Genomic DNA, 9314 nt, shown 5'->3' with positions numbered 1-9314 from the left:
AATATATTTTTCAGAAAGGCAAATAGAAATAGCATTTAAAGAGGTTAAGAAAATAATCACCGAGGGTACTAAAACAGAGGGAAGGTACACTATTCTAACTCTATTGTTTGAGTTAGAGCTGGCCAAAGTACGAGTCAGATCAACTGGGAAAAGCAGACACAAAAACCAGAGCTGGTGGGATGAGGAAACTAAGGGAGCCATAGTACGATGTCAGGAAGTCTCCAGAGAACACAGGTATGCTAAACAGAGGGGTGAACCGGAAGATGATGTCAAAAGAAAGTGGGATAATTTTTTGAGCTGCAGAAGGAAAGCGTCCAATATGATCAGTGAAAAGATTGAAAAAAGGGGGCCCAATGGATGGCCGCAGTAAAAAAAAGGATGGATAGGCAGCTGCAAAGTTTTGCAACCATCTCAATTTTATGCGTAGTAAGCCAAGCATCAAACAGAGGTTTATAACTACAGTTTAAGGCATCAGACTAGAAGGGGATGAGGCATTGGAATATATAAAAACAATGATAACAGAAAATTTTAACCACCAAGAAAGCACTGCATGCAACGTACCAGATGAGGATGGACCAGTTAGCTCAGTTGCTACACTGGGAAAACGAGAGTGCGAAAGGGCATAGAAAAGAGTTCCTAATAGCACATCAACAGGCCCTGACAGCATCCCGATCCTGCTAATAAAAAACTAGGACCAAATTCTAAGCAAACATAAGAGAGCCAGCAAGCAAAGCAATAATGAATTGTGAAGCTCTCAATGGGTGGAAACTAAGTAGCATGAGCATGATCTATAGAGGAAAGGGAGACAAAGCCGATATAAACAACTACCATCCTATAACCGTAACATCAGTAGTTTACAGGCTGGTGATGCAGATAGTAAAGGAAGGACAACAGACATGGGTGGAGAACGAAGGGGTGCTTGGAGAACTACAAAATAGATTCTGTAATCGAAGGAGGTTGGAGGACAATCTGTTTTCATTGATGAAGTGTATTGAAATAGCGGAAAAAGAACACATGCCCTTGTGGCTGGCATTTCTAGATATCAAGGGAGCTTACAATAGTGTGATTCAACAAGACATGTGGGGAATACTCGGCACACTAGATGTGGAAGATTCAATAACTAATCTTCTAAAGGATATCTATAAAAGTAACAAAGTAGTAATCAAATGGGAAGATCTGTACCTATAGAGATACAACACGTGCTTTGACAGGGATCTTTCTTGTCACATTTGTTATTTATGCTGTATCTACAGGGACTAGAAGCCAAATTAGAGGGGAGTCGACTTGAATTCAGCCTCTCTTTTGCCAAGCAAGGCAAACACATTGAACAGTCATTGCCAGCATTGATGTATGCAGGTGGTATAGTATTCATAGCCGACAACAAGAAAGATCTGCAACGATTGATAGACATCTGTGGTAATGAGGTAGATAGGTTAAGTTTGAAATTCAGCAGGGAAAATTCGGTAATCACGATTTTTAATGATAACAAAGGCAGTGAGCAAAAATGAGATACAGGAATTCATGCTAGAAATACTGGATAAATACAAATACTTAGGCGTATGAATAAATAACAGGGCTTAGTATCTGAGGGAGCAAGAAAGATACGTAATGACTAAGGGCACCAGGAACGCATCTGTAATAAAAAATAGGGCACTGTGAAGCTAAAATAGGTATGAAGTGGTGAGAGCGCTTGAAAGGTGTCATGGTCCCGGGTTTGACGTTCGGCAATATGGTCTTGTGCATAAATTCAGAAGTTTAAGCAAGACTGGAAATTAAACAACGTGTCATACGTAGACTTGGGAGCACACGGGAATGCCCCAGATCAGGGGGTACAGGGAGACATGGAATGGAAATAGTTTGAGTGCAGGGAAGCTAGCAGCAAGCTAGAATTTGAGGAGCGACTGAGAAAAATGGCAGAGGAGCATTGGGCTAGGAAAGTTTTCAGTTACTTGTACATGAAAAATGTCAACTATAAATGGAGGAAACAAAGTTGAAAATTATCAAGCAAGCATTTAGAAAACAGCAGAATACCAAGACAAAAAAGAAACATCGGTGAAGAACAAGGTGAAGGAAACAGAGAGGGATGTGTGGAAGATGGGAATGCTTACGAAATCATTGCTGGAGACCTACCAAACCTTTAAGCAGAAAATTGCAAGGGAAAAGATCTGCGATAATTCTTGGGGCAGTTTTCTGCTTTTCGAGGCTTGAACAGGAGTATTGCGGACGGAGACGTACTGAGCAAAATACGAAGGTACTGACACGGTATGTAGTGCATGTGGAGAGCAGTAGGAAACGGCTGAACCTTTGATAATGGTCTGTTAATGGCTCCACCCTATAGTCGAAGATAACGGCACCAAAATTTTCAAACCTAGGGGGTTTAGGGACAGTGAAGGCAAAATAGACTTTAAATGTGTAAAAATAACCAGGAGGAGGCTAACTGATTAGTCGCTACAATCGAGGCGCGAGTGAAATGCAATTATTAAGCACACAGCGATAGCACTTAACTTTATGGCTAGGTGGCGTGAGTCACCGCCTGATCTAAATGACACAACCAGATTCATCTATCCATCCATCTCGACGAAGGTGCTGACGGTTAGGCGCAGTCCATGTGTCCGTTTTCGCGTACGCTAAACTAATACCGTAGGAAGCAGCCTCAGCTGAAATGTACGTAGCGCGCTAGCCATTGCACACGTACCGCCGTTTGCGCATTAAACTGACACTCGCTATTACCCCCGAAAGCTCTGCTTTCGTTTATAGTTTCGACCAGCTGGGGCAGATTTTCGCACTATCGAAGTATGCCGAAGTGCATCGGCTGTAGCGCATATTGAAGATTTAGATTTAGCCAGCGAAAGCTTAGCACCTTTCTGGCGCTGCTGTATTGGTTTCTCCGAAAGCCGTTCCTGCGAAGAAGGAAATGTGGGCGCAGGAAATGTGAGAGAAGTAGTTACATTTCAGTCTACTAACAATTTGCCGAGATCTGTGAGGATGAAAAAGAAGAAGTAAAGGCAGGAAGGTCTACCAGATGAGCGTACGGTTCGACGTCGTACACTGAGGTAAGGGGAATAAGGTATGAAAAGTTAGAGAGATATGAAAAGAAGGGAACATACAATAAAAGAGACATGTGAGTCTAAACTGTACTGCTCTGTTCGATAGTAGTGGACGCCGGACTTCAGGCGTATTACGTTCCTCTGAAGGCTTGCAAGCACTGGACATAGAACTTCAGGCACCTCTTGTACAGAGCCAGCCTATGGTGATTTCAGCCTGCCGGTGAACAAGCGAAGTGATAGAAGCACCATGGCGATTGACTTGTTTCCTTCTGGTAGCTTGTCAGTCCGAGATTCAGGGTTCCTCTTGTCGAAGTGCACTGCGAATACGCATGTCGCTGCTACATCGGCAGCGGAGGACAAGCTGCATCAGTTGAGTTCATGCCTACCATGGTATTCTGATTTCTGTTTAGTCACATACGTATAGTGTCAGTGCCCTGAAAATCGGACACAGAAAAGCTGGTTACGACCTTGGGAATGCAATCATGTATTCAGCGTTTCAATGTTGCGATAGAAGCAGCTAGCATTGCACAGCAAGGTACTTGTGGTAACTCCATTTGTTATTCTCTTACAACGAAGCGTAAACAGTGACCTAAGCAGTCCCTACACGAGGAACGCTTCTTTTTAACTTTTTTGATTTAAGAAGTGTGCGCAGAACTGAAGACAAGCTCTCATAATCTTGTGTATTACTTAAAAAAACTATATTAAACATACTTCGCCAAAACATAAAAATCAGAGCCGAAAAACTGCGGACTTTTTGTTGAGGTTATTACTTCCTGCCGTTGCTGGTATGCAGCACCGGCGGACAAAACGGAACCATCCAAGGTCTGTGTTTGTACAGAAAGAGGTCTATGCGTCAAGTTGTGTTCGAACTGCAGTTACATCTGTAATAAGCGTCCTATCGTGCAACAGTTGTGTCGTCTGTTTGCGTAGCTAGCAACCATACGTGTTCACACTGATCTCTTCGGTACGATACGTTTTTTACAACGCACTAATTTTCCCGATGAATTGGCGTTGCGTGGGGGCAACTCATATAATTTTTGCAGTCTAGCAAAGTTCGCGTGTTTGGCCATGGTTAGGCTGGCTGTGCTTAACGGGAGACGTGAAGAGCACTTTCATTACCGCACGTTGCGTCGGCCCTCTAGTCCGGTGAACCTAATGCACAACCACGCGACTACATGGCTTTCAAGACGGGCATAAAGACGCGAAACCTACTAAGGCCGGAAGCACCACGAACATAAAATAAAAACTGAAACTGCTAACTGCTTTGCCTATTGGTCGTACGTAAAAATCGCATCAGTAGTTGTCATAAAAGTCCTAGGTCCACGAACGTTTCCGCCCCAAACTTTACGTAATTTTTTCTAAACACAACTACTTCTTAACAAGCTTTTTACGTTGCTTGCCTTCACGCTTGCGATTTTTGCCGAGAATCCGCACGTAGCACACGTAGTCTGAACATGGCTTCCGACTTGTGCATGGGCACGACATGAATAAGTCTCTTCGGAAGAATTCAAAAGATCATGCCGGATGTAAACTATCATAAACTTCGGTGTCTTTCATTTCGTTCCCTTCGGTGCACAAGACACTCAAAGGCCTTGCTTGTCCTACGCACTGTAGCTAGCCTTCCAATGAAGCCTAGCCTATGTGGCACAACGTTTAGGCTTGTTTGCGACCCACCACAGAAATTTAGTGGTTAAGGTGCCCGACTGCTGACCCACGCGTAATGGGATTGAATCCCGGCCTCGATGGCTACAATTTCAATGGAGGCAAAAATGCTGAGGCCCATGTACTTAGATTGGGGTGTGCGTTAAAAAACCCCTGGTGGAAAAATATTCCCGTGCCCACCACTTGTCACTCAGAATCATGGTTGTTCTGGGACGTTAAACGCCAATAATAATAATAATAATAATAATAATAATAATAATAATAATAATAATAATAATAATAATAATACTTTTCGAATTCGATGGCAATAAAAACGGATCAAGGCTATTGAACATGTCATGAAAACATTACATGCTCATTATTAACATGTCATGTTTCCACCATATCAGTCGTGTTTGCAACGAAGAGATTAAAACGCCGGGCTACTTAGGGCGTACTTGGCGTACAGTTCCGTCATTTCTAAATTACCTACAAATTGGTAGTCCGGCTGGTTCTCGAGTATGCCGGTGTGATGTGGAATTTGCATAAAAATCAGACACCCAAAAGTTGCACATGGTTCAAAAGAAAGTCAGCAGATTAATCTATCGCTGTTACGATACCAATTTTTATGCGTCATGAAAACTTTCTGGTGTATGAACTAACGACTGTTAGCACCCGTCACAACTTAGAATGCGTGAAAAGACTACGTTCAATCATTGTCTCCTCTAGCCCTTGTCAATTTAGCGCACTCATAAAATTTGTCAAACTTTCATTTCGAGCTCAACATTATGCCCTATAGGCTTAAAACTACTGCGCCTAATTATATATTTTTTCCTTCCACGCGTGAACCTTGTATATCACTGTTTTATGCTATTCGCTGTATTTACATGAAATTTTTGTGAAACCTGACAGGTAGAGATTCATATCGTTAGTTTATAATTTGTTCCTGTGTGGCTTACGCTTGTTTTTTTTTCATAATGTACAACTGTGCTATTCATTACTCAGGCCAGAGTTCTAAAGAGCGCTGTGGTATGCATAAACAAACGAAATAGAGCGTTGACTTATAACGCGATGCAGCCGTAACACACACACACACACAAAATGTGTAATTCTATACAGCTAAAGGCAATCCACACTCAGCTGAGGGAAATGTGAGTACAACCCAACGTCAGCTTTAGGGCTTTGGCTAGTGTGATTTCCATAACAATATGGCTGGCTTCGGTCATTTCAACTCGAAAAGAGCGGAACATTTCATGGCGCATTGTTCGTTTGAAGGCCCTTTTCACCACATGCTGCCAACTGATTCTCTGAGTGGATTACTATACACAAAGCTGAATTAAGAATGGCCTCCGAGTGGATTTCTATACACAAAACTGAATTAAACAGGCGAGGTCACGCTTGAATTGGATGAGTTCAGATTTCGATTCACCCATTTTTGTGGACACATAAAAGTTGATGCATACGAAGTATTTATTTTCACTTGTTAAAGATATACGACTCTGTTATGACTCTTCTTTACCTTTTGTCTTGTGTTAGATAATGTAAAGGCCTGTATAATGTTAATGACTATATAATGTTAAGACCCTGTCAACCAACCTTAAACGTCATATCAAATAATGGCTCAACGTAGCATAACGATGAATTTTCCGAGAATCTCGGTGCTTTGAGCGTCTCGAACAAGAGCCACTCAGGCAATTTATCTGCTGTGGTACTTTCATAGCGAGTGCTTCGTCGCGACGAACTTGATGCACAGAAGAGTTCATTGGCAAGCCGCCATTTCATGCGAAGATGTTGAGCCCTCTGACACCCTGTGCCTTTTCGAAAAAACGTCCACCATAGAAAGAGTGGATTCCACCATCCACCATTGTGGCTGAATATAGTGCTGGAAATATTAGTATTGGTGGCATATGGTGGATGCTGTAATGCCGGCAATGGAGGAGTGCGAAACGGCGTCAAAACCACCATGACCAGCTGCCACACAAACACAACCACACACACACACACGCATACACACACATACACACACACACACACACGCACACACACAAATTGTATGAAAGCGATGCTCAAATGACCTAAAAAGAAAACCGTGACCACAGGGATTGGAATTCCCAACCTCCGGATACCAAACTGAAAACACTAACCACTGAGCCATGCTGACGTATTTGAGGTTTATTGTGAAACGATTAGTAAGCTTACTAACTGACCATTCAACTTCTGGTTTGTATGTCGCGTGCTCGAGATAGACATGATCTACACCTGCTACTAAAATTTGCACATTTATTAAACACAAACAACGGCTGCCTGTAAGGATTGTACGACAATGGCACTATTGCTATGTTTTTGTTAAAATTCACCGCCGCAAAATAAAATCAAGTGGACTAAGGAGCAGCTGCAGTCTACTCGCGGTTACTGTCAAGGTCAAGATCAGTTTCACGCTCGTTTCAAAGGGCGACATCTGCCCAGGCTTTATGATGCCTCAGGGCTCATTCGATAGATACGCCCACATAACTGATTGAGTATTGTGATGTTTTTCGCACAACGTATGACGCAGTCGTGCAAGCGCATTACTTTATCGTTAGCAACATCTACATAATGGCTTGGTCAAAGTAAATGCAGTGTGCCAGAAACATTATGTCATCATATTTGTTCAGTAAGGGTACGAATGGACAAGTCTGTGTTCTCGTATAGGAGCCAGAACAGTGACGGCGAGTGCGACCGGTGGCTGTCGGTGAGCGGAGGCGTAAGTTCACTGGAAACATTTGGTAACAGCTTCACATCAATGTTCTCGCGCGGACACCGTACACCATAAAAATGCTTCATTTAGGTTATTTGATGCCACGGCTGTGTTATATTGTCATTCTTACTCGTCGTAATCTTGTATTTTCAATCCCAGAAGCACTGGTGACACTTTTACGGGCTCGTTTTGTAGGCCTAACCTTTTGTGGAAATCTTGGTGGTAGAACAGAAGGGTGGAAGTGGCACTCGCTTGGTCTCTTCTCGACGCATATCGAAGGTAAATTTTCTGCATTTTAGCGACGTGCACCCTCAGTTAACTGAAAAGTACGGCTCTAGTAATTGAGTGTGCAAGAGTTACCAGAGTTGTGTTTCCAGCGTAGTGACATCAAGTGACCACTGTATTCTTAGCCACCGTTGAAAAGGGCGATTGCCAACTAGAGCTCATTTTTTTTCTCGATAACTGCACAGTGATTTAAATCATTTATTGTCGTTGTTCATGGCGACATCTATAGTCTTCTAAACATCACAACAAAGCAGCACAGCGTGCATGTCGAACTGAAGTATATACATTTGCGAAATGTAAACAGTCACTACCGCTCTATGCTTCACAAAATTGAAGCGTCGTTGACAACACAGAAATAAAAAACTTGCTAGAAAACGTAATGAGTCGCGTTTATTTTTTTTTTGCCGTAAACATATTTATCAGAGGATGCCAGAGTGAAACACTACAAATAAGTGATATCACATACTGCCATGTGCTTTTACACCATGCCACAATCAACCGCCAAGCTTCCATCACGCCAACGTCATCAAGCATGTTCACCAAGCCATCCACCAAACACATTTTGCATCGCCACCAAAGCGGGAATTTTTCACTGTCAACACCGTTGGCTCGCCGCCACCACTATCATCTGGCACATTTTTTTCCACTCTCGTCGCCATCAGCCATTATTACCGCTACGTTTTCCACCATATCCACTAATAATTCCACCATATCTACTATTTTTTCTAAGACATCAACCAATGATTCCATCATCCACCAAGCCAGGATTTCCAAAAGAGGCAAAAAAAAAAACAAAAATGGTGCCAAATCTACATGTTACAGCGCAAATATCGTCGAAAGACGATAGTCTTGCGTCTGGAGAGAGGTGCAAAACTTTAATTTGATGTTCTGCGGAAAAAAATCGGTGAATAGTATTCTGGAGGCGCTGCGTTAGAGCGCCTCAAGTGTGGAGCGGAGGCGAACGAGAGCATAGATGCACGTTAGACACAAGCGCAATCCTGCACTTATCTTCGAAAACGAAGGTGTGCAGCCCACGGAGAAAGATGCAGGCCAGTCTCGGAGGTGATAAGGTGTCGAACGCAAAGCGACGGGCAGGTGCCACCTCCATGACGTCGTAGCAAAGCGTTGGAAACACCTTTCTGAGCATCGCGTCGGACAGTCAGCGCCGCGCGATAAACGCTACGTTTCTTAGAGTTGCTTGTGTGTGCCTCTTCTAGTATAAAGGCAGACATACAAAACATCAAATCGTTGTTGTGGTGCCTCAGATATGCGCAATAATTGCTTTTTAATAGACAATCACACAGCTATGAACGCTAAACCTTGAGCAATATTGGTGGGCGCTGCAGATGGGGTTGGCCGTTTGGTGCCGTTCAAAGTATTGTTAGGGCAGACAAACAGACAAATGTACAGACAGACAGACAGACCAAAACTTTTCCGTCGAAGGTCCCCAAGAAAGACTATCACCTTTAAAAAGTGTATTCCGCACTCACACTCTTCGCTGCGCAGTGTCGCTCGCTAACACTTCCAGGTAAAAAGCACACAGAAATACCCAGCAAAGGAGCGGACGAGGAGCGCCCTCCGTTGTATAGCTTGAATGGCAAAAT

This window comes from Rhipicephalus microplus, chromosome X (assembly GCF_043290135.1).
Source record: "Rhipicephalus microplus isolate Deutch F79 chromosome X, USDA_Rmic, whole genome shotgun sequence".
Lineage (NCBI taxonomy): Eukaryota > Metazoa > Arthropoda > Arachnida > Ixodida > Ixodidae > Rhipicephalus > Rhipicephalus microplus.
Note: the sequence above shows the minus strand (reverse complement) of the source record.